The sequence below is a fragment of the Canis lupus genome, chromosome 6 (assembly GCF_011100685.1).
Source record: "Canis lupus familiaris isolate Mischka breed German Shepherd chromosome 6, alternate assembly UU_Cfam_GSD_1.0, whole genome shotgun sequence".
Classification (NCBI taxonomy): domain Eukaryota; kingdom Metazoa; phylum Chordata; class Mammalia; order Carnivora; family Canidae; genus Canis; species Canis lupus.
Genome location: NC_049227.1, coordinates 19,501,056 through 19,525,102, shown reverse-complemented (window position 1 = coordinate 19,525,102; position 24,047 = coordinate 19,501,056). Strand labels below are relative to the sequence as shown.

Below are 24,047 nucleotides of genomic sequence, written 5' to 3'. Positions count from 1 at the left end.
CTTCTTATTAAGGATTGGAAACACTGTCACAAAACTGACAGGTGAGGAGCTCTAGGAAAGGGAAAAGGGGGGGGGTGGAATGGGGATAAAGAAATTCTTGAGGCTTATCCATAATGTTTGAATTTTAAAATAACAAAATTATATACTTCTATAGTGTTCGTCTAATTTTCTAGTAGAGGCAAATATGCCTAAGTGCCAACAGTGGGAAAGGGGATGACTGTTGTTTTGTTCACTTTTACCGTTCTTTAAAAACAATTTCGAATAGGAAGGGTGAACGGATGAAAACAAATGAAAGGTGTATTTTTGTTTTTTTTCTAGAAATACGTGGCCATCAGTGGAAAGGGAGAGAGGCAAGATCAGGTTTCCCTGGAGCCCGGACCAGACCCTTTCCACCTTTCCATGTTGGTCCTCTTTTACATCTATATACTCACATATTTTTTGGATTCATTACATTTTAGGTTGGATCCAGTAGAGGTGATGGGTGTGAGCCAGCAGGGCAGAAAGGGAACGCGATTCCCCTCTACTCATCCTTCATCCTGGAGGGTTGGTGACAGGCCCCAAAGGTCAATTTTAAAAACGATTCCTGCTTAAAGTCCAGGAAGACTCAGACACGGGATTGAGAAATATGCCCAAAGCCAGAGGCAGTGTAGATTGTTCAATCTTTCTAAAGGGCAATTTGGCTGTGCTCATCTAGAGTGCACACATATCATGTTCTTTGACCTTGTAACTCCACTTCTGGGAATCCATCAGAGGAAATAATCAGAGACACACACAAAGGTTAATGAGCAAAAAAGAAAATTATGTCAGAGCCTTAATTTTATCAGGGAAGAATGGCAACAACTAGAATGTCTCCAAATAGCTAAAGAGAGGAATGGTCAGAAAAACAAAAATGCTGCAGAATATTATGTATCCTAAAAAACCATGTTTTGAAAACACAGTTGAGGTCACGGGGGGAAAAAAGTCATAATGCAGAATATATATTTTTTTAAGATTTTATTTTTTTAATTTTTTTAAATTTATTTATGATAGTCACAGAGAGAGAGAGAGAGAGAGGCAGAGACACAGGCAGAGGGAGAAGCAGGCTCCATGCACCGGGAGCCCGACGTGGGATTCGATCCCGGGTCTCCAGGATCGCGCCTTGGGCCAAAGGCAGGCGCCAAACCGCTGCGCCACCCAGGGATCCCAATAATGCAGAATATTTTAAGAAAGAGAGAAAACTAGAAGAATACCTATACCAAAATATTATCAGTGGTTATCCCTGATTCTATTATAGGTTAATTATTTTCTTGTTGCTTTCTTCTATTTTTCAACTTTTCTCCAAAAGCATTTTTTTATTTCATAATCCTAAGGAATATTATTTTTCAAAATAAATGGAGACTGTGATCATAAAGATTTTTGGTATTTTTTCATTAAAGCCATATATTTCAAGTATCTGAGAATTGTTTTATATAAATGAATTTATATATAATTAGATTACTCCTTCAAGCTACTTACTTACTACTTACTTACTACTCCTTGTAGTTCGTATACTATAGTTTTAAAAACTATACTTATCTGCTACCGTGAGCAAACAGTGACTTTTTGTGATGAGTACCGGGATTTATCTTTGAGGATAATTACTATGCCTCCATGCCTTTACAAAAATGCACATTGTTAATTATAAAAATGAAAAGCTCATGCTTTTTCACCTCCTTTCCTCTATCAAACCACCAGCAGTCCTACTCTCTTCTTATACTTGCCTTCTTTTAATGTCCCTTAGCCTGAGCAAATAAATGCCCAGTCTTGTTGGAAAATTGGCCAAAAATTAATAAGCAAAGATAAATATCAGTAAAGTGTGCAAGTTTTACTTATTTACTTTTTAAAGATTTTATTTATTTATTCATGAGAGACACAGGCAGAGGGAGAAGCAGGCTCCATGCAGAGGGAACCTGATGCGGGGCTCCATCCCAGGACCCCAGGATCATGACCTGAGCTGAAGGCAGATGCTCAACCACTGAGCCACCCAGGCACTTTGCAGTTTTAGTATAAATTCGTTACATTTATTTCTTCTTGGACGCTGTTTTGTTTTAAACTATTTTCTAAAGAGATAGCAGGCTGCCAGAGGAGGTTTCCAGACAAGATGCAAGGTCATAGTAATCTTCTAATCCACTGACAAAGAAAGTGAATCAAAGGTTGAATTCAGGGCAAGCAGATCAAAACCCCAAATCCAATGTGGTCCCACAGAGGCCTTTTAAGCTCTAAAAACTGTAGTGACCCTTTGCATCACACAGGGACATCCCACACTTGCTCCTCCAAGGGTGGTTGGTGAACTAGAAGCATCACATCCCCCAGGAGCTTGAGAGATCTCTAGCAAGACAAGTCTGAGGCACCGGCTGACCTACTGGAGCAGAATCTGCATTTCAACAAGATCCACAGGTGAATGACATGCATGTGAAAGTTTGAGAAGCATCAATTTCGAACATACTTATATTTATTCACCTATCCCATTTCCCATGCTCTTAATGCTTACTCCAACAAAAATATTTTCTGTCTTTCTCTCTCATTGGGAGCAGGTTGTAAATTGTTTGTGTTTAACATGCATTTCTTTTAAAATGAACAAAAGCAGAGAATCCTCTCTTCTCTGTGGTTCTCCACTGGTTCAGCAGCTTTCTGGGGAACTTTTCATTTTTTATTTAAAAAAACATTTTTAAATAGGCTACACGCTCGGCCTTGAGAGCATGAGAGCTCTAGCTCAGCTTAGACCTGAGCTAAGATCATGAGTCGTTGCTTAACCAACTGAACCATCCAGGTGCCCCACTTTCTTTTCTTATTTGAAAATTATGAATTCCTTTAGGAACAACAGACAAATAGCTCCAGGTGGCTGCTTCTCCCTTTGTCTACAATAGGATGTTAAACATCAGGATTGGGGGTGGGTGGGATGGGGACACAAAACTAACAGCCCTACATAAAGTATCTTTCTTTATGAAGAGCTCAGGGAATACTGTCATTGTTCTGATGTTTCTAAAGTATTTTACTCATTGGCATTTTATAAAATTTTTTTGATGTTATGACAACCAGTTATAATATGAGAAATATATATGAACTATGATATATAGAGATATATATGACTTATATGATATAATGATAGGTAGTATGATATATATGATATAAGGGGTATCATATGATATATATCATGTATGTATAGCATATATATCATACATATATATAATCATAAAATAGAAGTGTCATCATATTTTCAAATCTCTTAATTAAAACTCAGTTGTACCCCCAGTAACTAAAAAGTGTATAATCACTTATTCCTTACAATCCCAGTGCAGCTCTTTCTGTCCATGGGTCCCGTCCCCATACTATAATAAAAGCACCTTTTTTCAAGAAAAAAAAAAAACAAAAAAAACACAAAAACCAAAAACCAAAACCAAAAAATCTCACTTGCAAATGGTTTTGGAAACCAAGGTTGAAAAGAAAGCACCTAGTTGACTCACCAAATTTTTCATTTTCATTTATTTTTTTGCCTTCATCCTAGTGAATGATCAAGAGCATTAGAAGGTACACAGTAGTGTGGTAGGATGCAAAGATGAGCCTTAGTCCTTATACTCAGGTTGATTTTTAAAATGGCTGGTAAAAAAAAAAGTGAGATAGGTACATGTTAATAAGTATAGTCAAAGAAGAAAGTGCTAAGTAGTCTTAGAATTTACAAAATTAAAATAGCTTAAAATAGTTAAGCTATTTTAGGTGCCAGAGACTAACGCTGGATAACTTTTTTATATATATATATAATTCCTAAGAGACACAGAGAGAGAGGCAGAGACACAGGCAGAGGGAGAGGCAGGCTCCTTGTGGGGAGCCTCATGTGGGACTCGATCCCAGGACCCCAGGATCATGACCTGAGCCAAAGGCAGACGCTCAACCACTGAGCCACCCAGGCATCTTGACCCTGGATAACTTAAGGAAGAAGAAGGAAGACAAGGAGGAAGAGGAGGAGGAGGGGAGGAGGAGGGGAAGGGGAGGGGAGGAGGAGGGGAGGAAGAAGGAGAAGGAAAAGGAGAAGGGGAGGAGGAGGGAGGAGAAGAGGAAGAAGAAACAGAAGAGGGGGTTGGGGAAGGGTGGGGAAGGGAGGGGGGAAGGAGGAGGAGGAAGAAGAAGGAGAAGGAGAAGAAGAAAAGAAAAAAGTTTATTGGAAGGATATTGGGAATCTATTATTCAAGATAGTCAAGGTCATGGTACTGTAACAAACATCCCCCACTTGTTACTTCTAGGGCATGCCACAGATCCTGTGTGGATCAGCAGAGGCTCTGCTCTGCACTTGGGACTCAGATGAAGAGGCTCCCCAACCTTACAGCCACATCACCTAAACATGAAGCCTCCTCAGTGACCAAGCAAGGGTCTCTAGAGCCTGGAGGTTGGTACAGGGGCTTTTTACTGCCTCAGCTTGAAAGTGACATGTGTCATTTCTATCTATTGTCATCAGTCAGAACTAGTCACATGGTCTGCCCTCACTGCAGGGAGCTGGGAAACATAAAGGGACAAGTGGGATACCTGGTGAGCTCACTGTCTCTGGTACAGGGAGATTCATACTCCAGGGAAGAGCTAAAGCATCACCTCTTGTGCTGAACAGGGATCAGAGCACCTGAGGAGCCCTGGCCAGCAGGAGACGCGGTTGGGCCGTCACTCGTTTGCAGTTCTTCCTGTCTCCCATCTCAGAATTTGCTCTGGAGGAAGAAAACAGCTGATTGGCTTGGTCCAGTTTTATGAGTCACCCAGGACAGAGGTAAGTGGACAAGTTGATTGATGGTTCCACCAAAAAGGAGGGACCATGCATCCAAGCAAAATTGGTGAGCTGTTGCTACAGAAAGGGAGGTGAATGCAGGTGGGCCAACATCCTCAACTATTGGGGCTTGATGTAACAGAGGCTTTAGAGGAGAGGTGGCATTCAAGGTGAGCCTTGAAGGAAGAGATACATTTGATGAGGAGCAAAAATAATGTGGGCAGAGGGTAATATAAGCGAAGCGTGTACACAAAAGAATGGCAGTCATGTACAAAAAAGAGAAAATAAGTTAAATGTGACCAGAAAAAGTGATTTTCAGTTACTTGTTCACCTCAAATGACCTGGCTTATCTTTGCTTCACTTGGACACAAGTGGGTGGGGGATTGGTTGGAATGGTTCAACCTCTAACGTGAATTTGAGGCCTTGGTCTTCTGTGTTGGCTGAGATTCTCATCTCTCCTCCACATGACCTCCCCTCCCTGTGGTTAGCTGACACTGCCTCGCAGTATGAGGGTCTTGGTACAGGTGAATTGCTAATTAGGACAACTGAGGACGCAAAGGTTGAACCTGCTAGGTCGCCTTGGTGCAGACTGGAAGAGCATCAGACCCTTTGCTAGTATCTAGGACGTAAGCTATTTCATGGGACCAGTGCCAATTCAGCGAGGGGGCTGTGCAAAATCATGACTGCTGGGAGACAGGAAAGCCTTGGGGCCATTTCCAGAGACCAGCTGTCAAAGAGGATGTCCCTGTGGTTAGGTGTCCCACCCCCAGCTCCAGCATGAGGTATGCAGTGGGAAGTGGGTAGTGTTGTAGGAAAGAGAAGTTGGGGGCTGGGTTGTAGAGTCTAGGAGTTTATGCCACCCCAGACAGCTTAAACTTCTAAAACATAAATGAAAATGATGGCAGTGGGGGAAGGGCACAGAGGTCTTTCCCTTCATGCACCTCTTTCCACATTTGCCCCTTTTGTGTTATTAGCCAATATGCCAATTGCCACCCCTTGCTCGCAACGAATTAGCCAATTGCCACCCCTTGCTCGCAACGAATCTGGGAAAGTAAGAATCTGTTCAGGGGGCATGGAATTGCTTTTGATTCATTCTCTGGGTATGGGCCATTGCAGGCTGAATGAAGTGGGAGGGAAGAAGAAGTACAATGGTACTGGGGGGAGGGGGAGGTGATATACAGAGGTAGCCACCAGCAACACAAAGCAGGGAAGGTTGTAGCTTTAGGTCATATGACAGGGAGTTAGAGCTGGACCAGGGAGGAGGCAACAGGGAGGAAAACAGGCCAAATATGAACATGGATACACAAGTGGAGTGGGACAATGATGGCAGCTCATGTTTATCTTTCATGAGAGAGAAAGGGAAAGAGACAGAGACAGAGACTGAAAGGGAAGTCAAAGATGAGGACATAGTTTCTAGCTTGCTTAACTGGATGTTGAGGCCATTAACCCAGACTGAGAACACGGAGAAGAAGTGAGGTTGGAGAGAGAATGACTTTGGTCTTAAGCATTTTGAGTTAGGGATCTGAAAGCTAGCTCAGGGGGAAATGCCCACAAGGTGTGGGCCATGAAACACTAGGATGGGGAGGATAGACAGGGTCAGATGGAGAGATTGGGGGTTATCAGCCTAGAGCTGGAGGGTGGTGACCTCTTATCTGTGGTTTTGGTTACTCTCAGTCAAATTCAGTCCAGAAACAATCTTCCTGGTATCATCAGGTCAGTCGTAACCTCATGCTGCATCACAGTGCCTAGTCATTCCCCTTACTTCGTCTAATCATGTAGACATTTTACTATCTCGTATCCTCACAAGAAGGAGGATAAGATAAGTATAGGATAAACTTTTTTTAAAATTTTTATTTATTTATGATAGTCACAGAGAGAGAGAGAGAGGCAGAGACACAGGCAGAGGGAGAAGCAGGCTCCATGCACCGGGAGCCCGACGTGGGATTCGATCCTGGGTCTGCAGGATCACGCCCTCGGCCAAAGGCAGGCGCCAAACCACTGCGCCACCCAGGGATCCCAAGATAAGTATAGGATAATGAGATATTTTGAAAGGGAGACCACATCCACATAACTTTTTTTACAGTGCATTTTTACAATCATTCTACTTTATTAGTAGTTATACTGTTCACCTTCTATGTGCCTAATTTATAAATTAAACTTTATCACAGGTAAATACGTATTGGAAAAATACATGGTATATATATATATATATATATAAGGTTCGATACTACTTGGAGTTTCGGGCATCCACTGGTTATCTTAGAACAAATCCCCTCAAATAAGAGGAGGATTACTGTAGTCAAAACCATGTTAACAAATTATGTCTCTGCTTCTGCAAGATCCAAAAGAATGCACATCTAAATACTCACAGAGGTTCCTTCTGGGAAGAGGGATGGGCAGAGAGGAGGTAGGTCCAAGGGAGATGTTCACTGACATTATATACCTCCACATTGCCGAAGCTTTGATAATGGGCACATATCCGATGAGGAGAAAGTACAGTTACAAATGAGCTGAACGACGGGCACTTGGGTGGGTCAGTCAGTTAAGTGTCTGACTCTTGATTTCAACTCAGACTATGGTCTCAGGGTTGCAGGATCAAGCCTCACATCAGGACCTGCACTAGGCCTGGGGTCTCCTTGGGTTTCTCTCTCTCTCTCTCTCCCTCTGTCCCTCCCCCTACTAACATGTGCACTCTCTCTAAATAAGTAAATAAATAAAATCTTTATTAAAAAAAAAAGAAATGAGCTGAACAAAAAAGGAGAATGCTAGAGGAACAAGATGAGGATGTGGTGAATGCTTCCATCTAGAGGAAAATGAGAAGGAAGAGGGGAAAGTATTTAGAGAATTAGAGGGTCAGGATTGAACCCTGGAAACACAATGAGTGGCTGCCAAGGTGAAGGAAGACCGAATGAGAGCCTGAAAAAGACAGGTTTGTGTTTAGTGAAACCTCACTGCTGACCCTAGACAGTGCAGGTAGTGTGCAGATGAAAAACAATCACATACTTGTGATGGGGTTCGGGGAAGGCTGCTCTGAAATACGCTACTTTGGCATATTGCTTATTTGGAATGCAAGTTATTTAAGAAACAGTCAGTGCCAGAAGGACACTCTGACTCTCCCCTGTCTCTTTGACCATCCCTTGCCCACCCCCATGTGGAGAGCACCCTCCCTGCATCCAGAGGGCAGAAGCACCCTTAATTCCCAGAGATCAGGAATTCCTGGCCGAGAAGGCTGTAGAAACAACCCTTGTTACTTTTTCATTAATTTGCTCACCATGAGCCCAAAGTGCTTTGTGTTGTTAGCTCTCTGCAAATGTATAATGCCTTTGTCTAAAGAGTCTAAAAAAGCTGCTTGCTTGGGTCACCTCTTGGAATCTTAGGTTTTTATGAGCCCCTATGTGTGGCTTATAAAATTAAGTTTGTTTTTCTCCTGTTCATCTGTCTTACGCTAATTTAATTACCAGGCTCAGCTGAAGAACCTAGAAGTGAAGATGGAAAAAGATTTTCCTCCCCTACACACAGAAATGTGAGCATGTGTGAGCACACGAGAGCTCAAGAAAAGCAGGGAAATGGTATTTCTTGGCTACAGCTCCTTAAAAGACCAGCCCTATCCTTGCAATGTATTATCCTATCATTTCCCTTTTTGCCTTGTTTTTGCCCCACCATAGGACCACCAAAACCAAGAAGCATCACATGAACCTGTGCAAGGTGCACACTGGTTATCCCTACAACATCCTGCATCACCATGGGACCGGTAGTTGTGGTGGTAAAAATATGTTGTGCATTCGTCTTTCCCACGAAATTTTTTCTAGCCACAAAATTAACCAGAAACAAGAGAAGCATAACCCCTGCCCCTCCTTTTTCTCAGCATCAGAGAGACAGAGCCTTGACACAACAGAACGAATAACGTACCACAACTAAGTCAGAAATACCACTGAAAGAGGTTAGCAGGGAAGTGTTTCCTTGCCAGCCAACAGCCCACTGGCCCAATGTTCCAATTTAGGTTACAGGATGCTCCAGACTAAAGGAACAAGGTGGTGTGATAAGACTGAGCAAAAACAAAGCAGAGGAATTTGGATAATTCACTTGTGAGTGACTCCTCTTTGGTATTTTTATTTGCTGTGTGTTTACTGGCTTTGCTATGAACACACTGCAGTGCCAGTGACGCCAACACACATGCTCGTGGGCCAAGAAGCATTACCCATCTATGACCTCAGCTGGCAGCCAGCTCTCGTACTACTGTGAATCTGGGTGAGACGGGGGCGGGGGGGCTGGACATTAAAAACCCACTCATCAGGGCCTCCAGAAGTCCAGGATTTCCACTCTGACTTTGCCACTTTATTTCAATAATCACTGAGTATAAATTTCTGTAATAATATATGTAATGAAATAGTTTCAGCTGCTCATACCAGAACACCCAACTAAAAGTGGCTTTCATAACGAGGACATTTCAGATCTAATTTGCCAAAGTGTTCTCAGGTAGGAGGTTCCAAGGTTGGGGCAGCAACTCAACGATGTCATAAAGGCCCCTGACTCTTCCATCCTCCCACTCTGATATCTTCCACGTGTTGACTTTTCTAGTTAGTTCCACCCTCATGGTCACAAGACAGCTGCCACAGCTCCAAGCATCGCCTCTCTCCGTATCAATGTCCAGCTTCTCTTTCCATTTCCCTGTCTGTATGAGAGGGAAAGCTCTTTCCCAGAAGCCTCTCACACACTCCCATTCTAGTCGTGTGGCCTAAGATTGGGTCACATGCTCATGCCCAGCTGGCAAGCAAGGCTGGGAAGATGAGTACTTTACATTTTCGGTCTCTGTAGTGGGAGAAAAGAGCTGGGAATGACTGTTAGGTAGGCTACCAAACAACCACTGCAGGTAAGAATAATGAGAATGAAAAGCAATCATAGCAACTAATATCAACTGAGTCATTAGGTGCTAATATCAACTGAGTCATGACTATCAATTAGTCATGAGTACCTGTCAGGCACTATTTTAAAGGATCTACCTGTATTACTTTGGTTCCTCCCAGCTACACTACCATGAGATTGTATTATTGCCGCCCCTACTTTATAGGCAGGGAAACTGAAGTTCCGACAGGTCAAAAAACTTGCCATTGTCACCATCAGAAAGCCCACTCTTGGCCTTTCGGAGAGCGAGTTCAACATGATAGTATTTGACCCCCAAAGGCCCACAGCTCAGAGAAAGGTCCAGGCAGGGAAACAAATCACGGTAATGTGGTGAGGTCAGTGCTAATCCATGTGTAACAGAGTGTGAGTTAGTAAGAAATCGTCTGGCATCAGCATCCCTTGCCCCCTTCCCTATGGCTTGCCTAGGGACACTGTGTTTCCAGTGAAATTTCCCAGGGAGGAAGGGAACAGGAGCGCTGGTACATTGGGGTGAGGGTGGGGATGAGAGGGGGGAGATGGGCAGAAGCATGGAGCCTCAGGAGGGGAGGGTTCCCCAAACCCAGGGGCAGGGATGAAGGGATTTTGGGGCTGCCTGACAAAGCCATGCTGCCTTGCGGTGCCCAGGGAGGTGACAGGATGCTGGTGGAACCACATAATGTGAGGAAGGGAGTGCCTGAGCAGGGAAGGAGCAGTGAGGACACCCGCCCTCCTTCTGGGGGCAGGCAAAATCAGACAATAGCCACTCAGTGGTGTCTTTTGCTGATCAGAGCCCAGAGGGCTCTCTGCATAAGCATTAGCACTGCAAAATATAACACCTCCACCCTTTGTGTCCCTCCAGCAGTTCCTGAGAATTATTATTATACTCTGGAGCATGAGGACTTGGCATGGGGCTTTGTTTTATTTGGAACAAAAATTCCTATGGTATTTCGTATATCCAGAGAGAAAGCCAGCCTGACCTCATAGCTGCATACACAGATAGGTGAAAATGCAGAAAAAGGAATCACTGCCACTGTCATAAGGAGAAAGTATCTGGGTAAGTCTCCACAGATGAGGTGTAGCAGGGTACTGAAGGATGAATAGGAGTTCACCAGGAGGGCAAGAGAGGGAAAGAGTCCATGCAAAGGCAAAGAAGTATGAAAGATTTGATTCCCCCTCCAAACTGAGTATTCTGAGCACTGGGTAAATGGCACAGAGATCAGGAGATGGTTCCCGTAAAGAAGACAACTGGAGTACTATCTGAACTTCAAGAGCATGGAAAGGTGAAGCCCTTAAAATGAGTCTGAATAAGAAGCTTCCAAAGTTGCACTTTCAAGCAGCAGACTCTTTTCTTATTCATGAACCCCTTTGCAAAAGTTGAAATTAAATGCAACTCCAGGGATGCCTGGGTGGCTCAGTGGTTGAGTATCTGCCTTTGGTTCAGGTTGTGACCCCAGGGTCCTGAGATCGAGTCCTGCCTCAGGCCCCCTGCAGGGAGCCTGCTTTTCCCTCTGCCTATGTCTCTGCCTCTCTCTTTTGTGTCTCTCATGAATAAATAAAATCATAAAATCATAAATAAATAAATAATGCACCTAACTAAATAAATACGTAAACGCAACTAATTAACTAAATAAATGCAACTCAAATATAATAGGAATAAATTTTTCCCTGACTGCAATTGTCTTGAATGCAAGAAGTATGATTTTACTAATAATTTAAATTAAGCCTCACCCCGTGTGCTCAGTGACCAGCTGGTGAGAAAGCTCCTCTCTGCCACAATGGGAGAACCGTCTTCTATCCAGAGTCACATGAACATCCAAGGTCTGATCCAGTCCAGATGGTTGAGGAGGGCTTTTTCATCCACACAGGGGACGACTCTTTCTCTGGTTCAGCTTCCCTGGGGACACCAGACAGCCATTTCCCTCTGGGCTGGGCACCAGCCCCAGCGGCTCCCCAGGACCTCCGACTAATCCTGGTTCTAGAGTGGGGAGTTGGCCCAGCCCAGCCCATGTCTGGGGACCCTGATCTCCCCAGGCTCTCTCAGATTAAAGTTCAAGTGCTTAACTCGGTCTAAAGCAGTGTTCTCCAAACTGAAGTTCATGGCCCATTGATGACTTACAAAATCAATGCAGTGGGCCAGGACCTATAATGCTTTAATTTTATATTTATCATTATTTAAAGATTGGAAATGGGTATTTTTAATTTAATGAACTGTTAGTTTATTTTGGTCATGCAGACATTTACTTATTTTTAGCAACCACCCGACATCTTTTCAATGTTTTTATGCCAAACATCTGGTTAGGAACATTTTCGAACATACTAAAATGTTGTAAGAATTGTATGATGAATACCTATATTCCCATCAACCAGATTTCACCATTAGTATATATTTTTAATATTTTTAGATTAAGGTATGATTCACATACAGCAAGATTCACCTATTTTAGAATACAGTTTTTTTTTTTAAGATTTATTTATTTATTTATGACAGAGAGAGAGAGAGAGAGAGAGAGAGGCAGAGACACAGGAGGATGGAGAAGCAGGCTCCATGCTGGGAGCCTGACGTGGGACTCAATCCCAGGGACTCCAGAATCGTGCCCTGGGCCAAAGGCAGGCGCTAAACCGCTGAGCCACCCAGGGATTCCCTAGAATACAGTTCTTTAAAAAAAAAAAAAAAAAGGATTTGGTTTATTTATTCATGAGAGACAGAGAGAGAGAGGCAGAGACATAGGGAGAGGGAGAAGCAGGCTCCCCAAGGGGAGCCAATGCAGGACTCCATCCCAGGACCCCAGGATCATGCCCTGAGCCAAAGGCAGATGCTCAAGCACTGAGCCACCCAGGTACCTGTAGTGTACAGTTCTATGAATTTTGACAAATATAGTCAAGTAGCTACCACCCCAATCAAGATACAGACTTGATTCCTTTATTCCAAAAAATTCTCCCCTGCCCCTTTGCAGTGACCCTTCTTCCCCGCCCTGGACCCTGGAAACCACTAGTCTATTTTTCCTCCCTATAGCCCCTCATAGAAAGAGTCATACAGTAGGTAGCATGTCAAGTCTGGCTTCTTTCAGGATGCATAGCACTTTGGAGATTTTTCCATAGCATGTGTATCAGAGGATTATTCCTTTTTATTGCTGAGCAGTGTTCCGTTGTGTGGATATACTAAGGTTTGTTTATCCATTCAGCACCAGCTGAGTATATTTGGGATGTTTCTATTTTCTGGCAATTACAAATAGAGTCATTGTATGGAAACGTGTAGACAGGTTTTTCCTGTAAATGTGTTTTTCATTTCTCTGGAGTAAATACCCAGCAGTAGGAGAGTAGGTCATAGGATAAAATATGTTTTACTTTATAAGAAACTGCCAAACTATTTTCTGAATGACCATATCATTTTGCTCTCCCGCCAGGAATTGTATGAGAGTTCCAGGCGTTTCACCTCTCATGATCACTTGGTATTGTCGGTATACTGAAAAAATTGAGCCATTCTAATATGTGGTGAGGTATCTCATTGTGGTTTTAATTTGTAATTCCCAGATGACTAAAGACATTGAGCATCTTTTCATGTGCTCATTTGTCACATGTCTATATTTATTGGTGAAACGCCTGTTCAAGTGTTTTGCCCCTTTAAAAAAGTTGAGTCATTTTCTTATTGAGTTTTGAGAATTCTCGATATATTATGGATTCAAGTCCTTTATTAGATATATAACTTGCAAATATTTTCTCACATTCTATGGCTTATCTTTTTAATCCCTTGGTAGCGTCTTTTGAAGAGCAGAAGTGTTTAATTTGGGTGAAGTGCAATTTATTAAATTTTTCATTTATATCTTCATTAACATTTTTTAAGTTTATTGAGATGCAATCCACAAATCATTCTGCACCTGGGTGGCTCAGTCAGTTAAATGTCCAACTCTTGATTTTGGCTCAGGTCATGATCTTGGGGCCAGGAGACTGAGCTCCAAATGGGGCTCGGTGTTCAGCAGGGAATCTGCTTAAGATTCTCTCTCTTCCTCTCCCTCTGCCCCTCCCCACCCATGCTCTCACATGTGCACATGCTCTCTCTTGCTAAAATAAATAAATCTTAAAAAAAATAAATTATACAATTCACTCATTAAAAATGTACAATTCAATTGCTTTAGTGTACTCACAGATGTATGCAACCTTCACCACAATCAATTTTAGAGCATTTTCATCCTCCCAGAGTAACCTTGCACCCCTTAACCATCAATCTCCTACTCTGGCCTTCCCACCTCCAGCCCTGGGTAACACTAGTCTGCTTTCTTTCTCTATGAATTTGCCTCCTGTGGACATTTCATATGAACAGAACACACAACATGTGGTCCTTTGCAAATGGCTTCTTTCACTTAGTATTGTGTTTTCCAGGTTCATCCATGTTATGGTAGGTATCAGCATTTCATTCCTTTTTATTCCCAAATAATATTCTCTTGAATGGATATGCCACATTTTACTTATCCACCATCAGCTGATGAACATCTGGGTCATTTTCACCCTTTGGCTATTACCCATAACACTGCTATGAACATTTGTGTACAAGTTTTCATACAGACACCTACTTTAATTTCTCTTGCGTTATGAGCCTAGGAATGAAATTGTTGAATCCTAAACCACCTGCCTGTTTTCCAAAGTGGTTGCACCATTTACATCCCCATCAGCTGCATACAAGGTTGCAATTTCTCTATGTTCTCACCAACATTTGCATTTCTCTGTCTTTTTGATAATAGCTGCCCTGGTGGCTACAAAACAGTATCTCCTGCTGGTTTTTATTTGCATCTTCCTGATGACGAGTATTTTTTCATTTGCTTGTAGGCCATTTGTGTATCTTTTTTGGAGAACTGTCTGTTCAGATCCTTTGCTATTTTAAAATTGGATCATCTGTATTGTTATCACTGAAGTGTAATTGTTGCTTACATATTGGAGAGACAAGTCTCTTATCAGATATATGATCGGCAAAAATGTTCTTCGATTCTGTGGATTGTCTTTCCACTGCCTTGATGGAGTCCTCTAAGCCACAAAAGCTTTTCAATTTGATGATGTCAGGATTCCTTATTTTTTTCTTTTGCTGGTTGTATTTTTTTGTGTGTCGTAAATGAGAAACCATTGCATAATCCAAGGCCAGGAAAATTTACATCTACATCTTCTCCTAAGAGTTTTATATTTTAGCTAGAGGTCCTTGATCCATTTTGAGTTAATTTTTATATATGATGTGAGGTAGCGACCCAGTTTCATTCTTTTGTAGGTGGATATCCAGTTATTCCAGCATCGTGTATTGAAAAGGCTAGTCTTCCTTCATTGAGTTGTCTTGACGTGCGTTAGTATTTTTATTATATTTTCTTTATCATGTCTGTCAAACTTTCCATCACTCTATCAATTTCAAAGTAGTGACTTGCAGACACCACAGTACTTCCTCCTAACACTTCAGCATGTATCTCATCAACTACAGTTCAATTTTTGTCCACAGTTTTTTTTCTTTCTGATGTAGAATTTGCACACAATGAAGTGCACAAATCTTAAGTGAACTATTTGGAGAGTTTTGACAAATGCATTCACCTGTGCAATGCAAATCCCTTATCAAGATATATAACATCAACACCACCCGAGAAAGTTCCCTCACATACATTTATTTTTATGCATTTGTTTTTGACAGATGCATGCCCCCATGTAACCACCACCTCAATCAAGATATAGAAAATTTCCATCTCTTGAGAAAGTTCTCTTTCACTTCTTTGCAGTTAATCTTGCCCCACCCAGTCTGCACCCCAGACAGCCAATGATGTCATTTATACCACTAGAGATTAGTTTTTCCTGTTATAGGATTTTATAGGAAAGAAATCATAGATGTAGACTATTTTGTGATCAGCTTAATTCACCCCTGACCAATATTTTAAAACAACCATCAGAATGAATGCTATGTTACAGGGTGAAATATTCCTTTGCTGACCTTTGCTTCAGATACACACACACACACACACACACACACACACACGTGTATGTGTATATGATTGTACAGGGCCAAAACAGAAAATGCATTTCTTACCGTGGGCTATAATAAAAAATATTTAAAAGTTTTCTACCTGTCTTGTTATTCTCCCTGGACCCTGTTCTTCCCTGATTTCTTTTTTTTTTTTTTAATGTTTTATCTATTTATTTATTTATTTATTTATTTTATTTATTTGTGATAGCCACACACAGAGAGAGAGAGAGAGAGAGAGAGAGAGGCAGAGACACAGGCAGAGGGAGAAGCAGGCTCCATGCACCGGGAGCCCGACGTGGGATTCGATCTCAGGTCCCCAGGATCGCGCCCTGGGCCAAAGGCAGGCGCCAAACCGCTGTGCCACCCAGGGATCCCCTTCCCTGATTTCATATCAAATACCCAGTGATCAGTCTCAACTGCAAACCTTTACAAATTTTGTTCTTTCCCTTGGGTCACTCTCCCCACCTCATCCTACTCACCCTCAAACTGGAGAACTATTCATCCATCAGATGCCCACTTGGTTGGCCTTTCTCTAGAAAATGTTCTCTGTTTGCATGCTTTCTTCTCAGAACTGGTATAATATTGTACTCTAATTGATTACCTGGTGACTCTTTCCCTCAGCTGACCACAAATTCCCTGGGGTTCAGGCACCATATCTCATTCACCTTTGCAGTCCTTAGTTTCTGGGATGTGATGACTCATAACAGGCATCAATAAATGTTCACTGAATAAATAAATGAATAAACCTTGGGGTTCAGGATGACAGAGTATTAAATAAACCACCCTGATTATTTTCCAAGAACCTTCCCATTCCTGCTTATTTTATTGTCTTGTGTATCTCTGATTTCTTAACCATCATGTTTTTATAACCTCCTTCAACCACCCTAAGACCTAAGCCTTTCAGTTTTCTTCTCTACACACCCAATGCTAATCCTTTCATCATTGTTACTTCCTCCCAGATGTGTTGAGGCAACAACTGTGTTTTTGAGGATGACATAATATCCTTATCTTTGTGGCCTTTGCTCCAGAACCCTCCCGCATCTTGCCAAAGTTATATTAATTCTCTGACTGTGGGTGTGTATGGAGGTGTCTATGGTGTACGTGCCCATGCATGTGGAGAAATGTTCACCAAAATGTCACCAGGGGCTACCTCTGAGATTTCAGGTGATTTTAACTTAATTTTTTAAGCTTTTCTATATGGCTTCAACTTTCTAATTAAGAATTGCATCAATTACCTACTGCTACAGTAATGCTGCCAAAAGCCCTCAGTGGCCTGTAACAGAACCATTTATTGCTCATGTTGCAATGGTTGGCCAGGTGGCTCTGCTGATCTTGGCTGGGCTCTTTCATGTCTGGGCATAGTCTGGCCTGACCTCGGCTTGGCAGTTTGAGGCAACTCTGCTCCACATTATCTCTTACCCTGTGGGTGAACCTAGCTTCAAGGTGTCCTCATGGCAATGGCAGAAATGCAAATAAGGCCAATTATGGAAGTGACTCTCAAGCTTCTGCCTCCCATCACATCTGCTAACATCCCATTGGCCAGAACAAGACATGTGGTAGAGCTTAAAGTAGAGTAGTAAAGCTACTTTCAAGGGATTTGCATCTTTCAAGCAAGATGGCTGTCAGAGCTCCAGCCCCATATCCTCCAAGTGGTTCAGGTGAGACACCTGTGGAAAGGACAGGTGGCTTTCTATTTCAGCAGCCCCAGAGTCTCATTGGCTCCAATGAGTCACATGCCTGTCTCTTACCAATTCACTAAGGGTAAGGGACCACAGTGTTCTGATTGGCCACTCCTGAGTCACTTGTCCATTTTTGGACCAGGGTAGAGTCAATTCTACCTCATTCATATTGACTGAGATCCAGGGAGGGTGGTTCATTGGAGGAATATTAAGGATGCTACAGGAAGTAGCTGACTTAGGTTAGGTAGCCCCAGAAGTTCCTGAGACAGGGACTGGAGCACAATTTACATGTGCAGGAGGCCCAGAAAGCACTGTGAGAGAGTGGGGAGGAAGCAGAGCCAGTGAGGGATCATTCATGAGCAAGTTAATGCTGGGGGACCAGGGCTCCACCTCTCTGGAACCTCTGGGAGACTGCAGAGCATGCCTTTAAGTTGTCCCTGCCACGTGCCTTGAGAAGCAAGGAGACTGAGCAACTCCAATTCCAAATCACCATTGACTGAGACCTGCTCTGTGAGCTCTAACTCTGACACTTCTGCTTGTCCTCTGCACAGGCTAAGCTGTCTCCTGAGTCCAGAGAATGTCCTTGGGCAGAGTCGCTGGTGCCGGCAGCCAGAAGTTGGGCTGGTAAGTGCTAAGAGGGTATGGGTGAGCCATTGACAGCATCCACTGTGGTGGGAAAAAGAGGTCACAGGTTAGGACATTGACACATTTTGGTCTGGGTCCTGCCCTCGAGGCAAGAATCCCAGAGAGGAAATATGGCAGTGGTTAAAGGCACAGGCTGTGGAGTAGGGGAGATACAGGGTGTGATCTGCTTTCTTCACTTGCTAGCTGTGAGACCTTGGGCAAGTTACTTAACCTCTCCAGGCCTCAGTTTCCTCAACTATAGAATGGAATATACAGGGTTGTTCAAAGATTCATTGAGATAATTGATTACATGGCACTGGGCACATGGTAAATTTCCAAGAATTGAGAGCAACAAGGCTGAATTCAGTCTGAAGGAACGGCATTTCCAGAAGCATCTTCAAGTGTCCTGAGACAAGAAGGTAGAAGAACCAGCCAGGGGTAAGCTGAGTTAAAGACATGGGCAGTACTAAAGGACCTGTGGAGGATGTCACCTAGATGAAGAAGCACTGATTGTGCCAGAGTCTATGAGAAGACCCAAGAAGAAAGTCTGGACCCAGAAGGCCACTCCTTTTAAGAAATATACTCTAGGAATGCACACACATGGGCTTGTCTGCTGTTCAAAGGATCTGGTGCTCTACAGCCTTCTTTTTGCAAAACAGCCAGAGGGTAGGAGCAGGGTGCCACCTTGTTGACAGCCTTGCCATGGTGCCATGAAAGGTTTGCCATATGTCCTTCCACTGGAGTCTAACCAGTACCAAGATTTCTTCACCACAGGCTGAGCACCTAGCAGAGCACTATCAGAGTTAAGATTGAAAATCCAACAGACTGGCTTGAGAAAATAACCAAAACATAGATAGGGTACAAGATTTTGCTGGCTTCAGGCCTGGCTGGATCCAGAAGCTCAGACAGTAACATCAGGACCTAATTTCACCCTCTGTTTCTCCACCCCATGACTCCCTTCTGTGGGTTTCCATTTATAGAAAGGACCTCACCTAGTGGTTTTAAGATGGCACCCAACAGCAACGAAGTTAAAATCCACACTGTCTACACTCACATCCAGTACAAAAGGGTATCCGTGTTCTTGTCCAAACAGCCCATCAAAACCTTGAAGTTCACCCTGATTGGACACTCGCTGAGGGCACTCAGGTCACATGCTTGCCCCTGACCAAGCTTTGTGGACTTGATGGTCAGTGGTACCACGAACACTGAATGACAGAGGCCTGGACCACATGGCCCCATCCTAGGCTGGAGTCCCTTGCATGTATGAGGATGGAAAGTTGAGGATGGGTAGATCCCCAGACACCAAGCACGCTATTGCCTTACAACAAGGCGACAAGTGTGTGTGGGAGAGGAGACAAGCCACTCACATCCACTACAAACATATCCATAGCTCCCACGCCTTTGGCCAAATAGCCGCAGAAGCAGAGCCAAGCCAGCTGATGGGTCTGGGAACACTGAAAACCTCACAGAAAAGCACCCAATGTAGAGCCACATTGTGCCAAGAACTTGTTTCCATGTTCTTTCAGTTTCGGGCTTCAGGCTCTCCCTGGCTACTTCCTGCCAGGAAGTCATGGTTAACTCCCTGAATCTCTCCAGGGCTCAGACCCCTCAACCACCTCACTGTTCATCCATTCATGCATTCATTCATTCAGCTGGCCCTCTGTGGGTGCTTGGAGTACAAGCACAGTGCCTGCCACATAATAGGTGCTCATTTAACATTGGTTCAAGGAATAAATGGACAAGACAAAGTCATAGCCTCCAAATGCTCATCGTCTAATAACAAACAAAAATTATTAACACATCCTCTGTCTGGGGCTCGAGAATTCTCCACTTGAAAAGACATGAGGCCTTTAAGGAAGAGGATGCTTTCCCAGCCTGAGGAAACAAGGAAGCCCACAGCTAGCCCAGGAATAGTGGTGCAAAGCTGGCAGGGAAGAAAGACACATTATTAATCACCTATTAGAGGCTGGATATTTTATATTTGCCTTTACACTCTTGGAAAGGATTAGAATTTACTCACAAGGAAATAGAAGGATGCTGCTACTTGCTCTCCCCTCCACTGGGCCCTAACTCTCACTTGAATTATTGTGACAGCCAGCTGCATCTCCCTCAGGTTCACCATCCACACAGCTCCCAGGGAGAGAGGTCATTCCAAAAGCCAACATTGGGCCTCTCATGCCTTGATTTGGAATTCACTGATGCTCCACTCACCCGAGGCTGGTGTTCAAGACCTTTTATAATATGGCCCAAGCTGCATTGCTTACCTCAGCCCAGCTTCCCAGGTTGTACCTGTAGGCCTCTAACCCTTGTTCACACTGCCCATTGTGACTCAAGCCATCTTCCCTTCCACCTCCATCAGAATGCTCTTCTGCATTCAACTGCAGTTGTCTCCTCTTCAAAGATGCCCTCAGGGGATCCCTGGGTGGCGCAGTGGTTTGGCGCCTGCCTTTGGCCCAGGGCGCGATCCTGGAGACCCGGGATCGAATCCCACGTCGGGCTCCCGGTGCATGGAGCCTGCTTCTCCCTCTGCCTATGTCTCTGCCTCTCTCTCTCTCTGTGTGACTATCATAAATAAATAAAAATTAAAAAAAAAAAAAAAAAACAAAGATGCCCTCAGGACCTCTTTCAGAGACCCCCTCCCCATACGCTGTACTCCCCATGCTTTCTGTTTGCATGGTTTTATCCCTGACCACAGTCTAATTATGTCCAATTTGATCACTATTTCTTGAGCCATCATTGCTATGAGCTACAGATCCACCTCAGGGGAAGATAAACAGGTGTAAGGCTGGGACCCTACCCTACGGGGAGCCCACCATCTATCTGGTGGTAGGGTCTTCTGAGACCTGTGGTCAAGTCACTTTCTATAGGTCAGAAGCCTGTTTCCTTTAACTGAGTGGTTCTAAAGTGGGGGCCACTTTTACTCCCCCTACCCCAACAAGGGGGCATTTATTTGGCAACGTTTGGGGACATTATGATTGTCACAACTGGGAGAATATTTCTGGAATCCAGTGAGTAGGGGCCAATGATGCTGCTAAGCACCCTACAATGCACAGGGCAGACTCCCGTGGCAAGGGGTTATCCAACTCAAAAACGTCATTGGGCCGAGATTGAGAAACTCTGATTTAACCCTTAAGCAATGGGGAGCTATTAACTAAATTAATAGGGATTAATTTAGTTAAGGGATTCTTAACTAAGAGATTCAGAGAGAGAGAGAAAGAGAGATTCAACTTTGTGAACTTCGACAGATGAGTCAGCAGTGGCCTGGAAGAAGACATTCTGAGAACAGGGTAGTAATTCAAGACTTCTTCCCTTTCCCCCAGGAAATCGATGAGATAAGTAAGTAAGCAGGAGTCTATTGTTCTTTAACCAGAAACACTATACCTCATGTACATTCCTCCCAGACGGTAAATAATAACCATTCCAACAAGCGAAGTGAGTGTGTAGTATCTGTTATGTTCCTGGGAAAAGCCTCTCTCTTCTGAGAAAATGCATGCTGGCTCAGTACTCACAGCAGTGAGATCTTGAGCAAGTTATCCTTTCTGTTCCTATTTTCTGATCTGTAAAAAGGAGCTAATAATAGTACCCAACTCCTAGAGTTTTTGTAATTAGCATATTAGCCTAAAACAGGGTCTGGTACACAGTGCCACACTAGGATACAAGTATTAGCTCTTAGCTCCTTCCTGTCATTGGCACCAGCACCATTATCATCCCCACTGTCATGTCGACATCAGCATCTCCACCACCATGTCACAACATCCTCCACATACCCAACATCACCATCATCATCACCATCATCACCACCATCACCATCATCACCACCATCATCATTGTCATTACCGTCATTAACACCATCATCACCACCGCCATCATCACCACTGCCATCATCATCACCATCGTCGTTCTTTCTCTAAACAGTCTCCTATTTATGGAGACTGCCTTACCTGTGATATGATTGGATATCATTCTGCCCCAAGGGAGATAGCGGAAAGGATCAACTCTCAGCTTCTTTGACACAGCGTGTTGGCTTTGTCCACAGAGCTTGGCTCAGGGTTGTTGGCTATCCCTCTGTCTTCACCTGCCAAAACTGAGGGAGCCACACTAGCACATAGGTTTCAGATGGCTCTAACTCTTGAAATAATCTCACTGGGTCTGTTCTGTTAAACTGCAACAAAACAAAACAACCCCCTCCCTCCAAATCCAAGCAACAGAAGCATAAACAGAGGCTCAAGTTTCTCCCATTAATCGGAGACTGGAGGTTGACCACAGCTGGTGTGATTCATGTGCTCAAAGATGTCAGGGAAATATTTCTTACCTTACAAGAATTCCAGATACTGGCTGTTGCTGGTGTCCAGTTGTTCATAGATGTCAGGGCTCGCACAATGCAGTTGTCTTGGCCTTTTGCCATGGTGACAGAGTTTCTGTGGTCACAGCAGGAAGACCACCTCTATTAGGAATATTAAAATTTTCCCAGAGGCATCCTCACCCCAATCCCTGACCCCCGTGGACTTACATTTGTATTTCATTGGCAGAACTGGATCATTCAGCTACTCCTAGAACAAAGGAGGGGGAATCTGGAATAGGATTGCCATGATTGGCCAAAACAAATCACCATACATTGCCTCACTCAGCGTACTGCACTGCCCCCAGATAAGGTCTGGGTTCTGTTGGCAAGAAAGAATGTGGGAGGTGAGTATCATGGTTATACAGTAATTCAAGGTATACTATGACTGCATAACAAACTATCCCCAAACTTAGTGGCATTTTTTTTTTTTTTTTTTTTTGGCTCATGAATCTGTAATCTGGCAGGGTTCAGTGGGACAGCTTGTCTCTGCTACTTGGTGACAGGTTAAAACACTACCAATGTTTATTTTATGTATGATTTTGTGATTTTGTTGGAGTTCAGTGAGATTGATTCATCTCTGTTCCCTTTGGTGTCAGCTGGGATGACTCTGGAACTACAGGCTGGAGCTGACCATTTGATGGCTCACTCATCTCACATCTAGACCTGGGCTGGAAAGCTCCCAACAGCTGGGGCTTCTTGGACTTCTCTCTCTGTCTCTACATGGACTGTCCATGTGCTCTCTCCAGTGTAGATGGACTTCTTGCATGTCAGCTCAGGGATCCCAAGGTGTGAGTTGAGAGAAAGAGAGGGAGGGAGAGAGGGAGGGATGGAGGGAAGTAGAGGAGAATGGAAGGAGAGAGAAAGAGAGAGAGAAAGAATTCCAAATGGATGCTGTTTCTCCTTTTTAAGCATAATCTTAGAAGTCACTGCATCATTTCTACTAGATCTTATTCATTAGAAGAGACCTACTGAGGCCAGGTCATATGTAGGAGAGGGGAATTAGACCCCTTCTTTTTGTGAGAGGGTAAATAATTGGACATGTTTCAATGCCACATCTACCTACCAATGACAGAGAGCTAAAAACAGAAACAAAAACACAGCCCCCCCCAAAAAAAATGAAAACAAAGAACAGACCGTAAAGCACTGGATGGAGAATTAAGAGGACAGCTGACAAATTCTTTGAAATGCTTTTTCTCTTCAGATCCTAAAACTTATACCATTTTGCTTTTAGGAGAATCAGAGTGGATTTTGCTCAGAAAAGGAAGTCACTCCTCATTTTAGAGGCAGGGCAACCCTGCTGCGTTTACTCTTTTCACGTAACTCATCAGCTTTGCCATCTCCTAGCTTCCAACCTCCACTGCAAGCAGCTCTTTGCTTGAGGGCTTGTCTCCAAGTGGTTGGAGCCTGGCTCTGCTCCCCTTCCCATCCTCCCTGTCCCACTTCCACCCCCACAGCTCTGAGCCAACCACTGAGAGGAGTAGGTGTATAAATACCCCAGATCTCTCCCCTTTAGTGAGATGACTTTCTGGGCCATGTTCTCCCCTTATCTCCCAGAGTTCTGCAGCAGAGCTGAGACTTAGTTGACCACAGAGATTACCTGCGCAGCGATGCAAACTCTGTTCCCTCTTTCCCTTCCCAGGTGTACTTTCCCATACCTCTTTTGGTTTTCCTGGGACCACTGACCAGGTAAACTGCTTGCATTAGAATCCTAATCTCAGAGTCTGCTTCTGAGGAAAACAAACTAAGACAACTAGGTTTTTTTTTTTTGTG

At 43.6% G+C, this 24,047-nt stretch overlaps 2 long non-coding RNA genes across 6 annotated transcripts; one reads left to right on the top strand and one right to left on the bottom strand.

Annotated features, from left to right (window-relative positions):
* Positions 1-1,827: 1,827 nt before the first annotated feature.
* On the bottom strand, positions 1,828-22,574 carry LOC111096262. 4 transcript variants are annotated; one of them, XR_005360761.1, is made up of 7 exons: positions 22,446-22,574; positions 22,248-22,353; positions 21,877-22,019; positions 11,375-11,540; positions 4,537-4,709; positions 3,483-3,615; positions 1,828-2,392 (listed from the first exon to the last, which is right to left on the bottom strand). It is a non-coding gene; the product is annotated as an uncharacterized LOC111096262 (long non-coding RNA). The 4 variants fall into 4 exon arrangements; XR_005360763.1 differs by lacking the exons at positions 21,877-22,019; positions 22,248-22,353; positions 22,446-22,574 and adding an exon at positions 21,773-21,828 and having other exon boundaries at positions 1,833-2,392; positions 4,600-4,709; XR_005360760.1 differs by lacking the exons at positions 21,877-22,019; positions 22,248-22,353; positions 22,446-22,574 and adding an exon at positions 21,773-21,828 and having other exon boundaries at positions 1,836-2,392.
* Positions 9,033-24,032, top strand: LOC111096261. 2 transcript variants are annotated; one of them, XR_005360764.1, is made up of 6 exons: positions 9,033-9,635; positions 10,506-10,700; positions 16,592-16,796; positions 17,863-17,935; positions 22,465-22,621; positions 23,917-24,032. It is a non-coding gene; the product is annotated as an uncharacterized LOC111096261 (long non-coding RNA). The 2 variants fall into 2 exon arrangements; XR_005360765.1 differs by lacking the exon at positions 16,592-16,796.
* Positions 24,033-24,047: the final 15 nt, after the last annotated feature.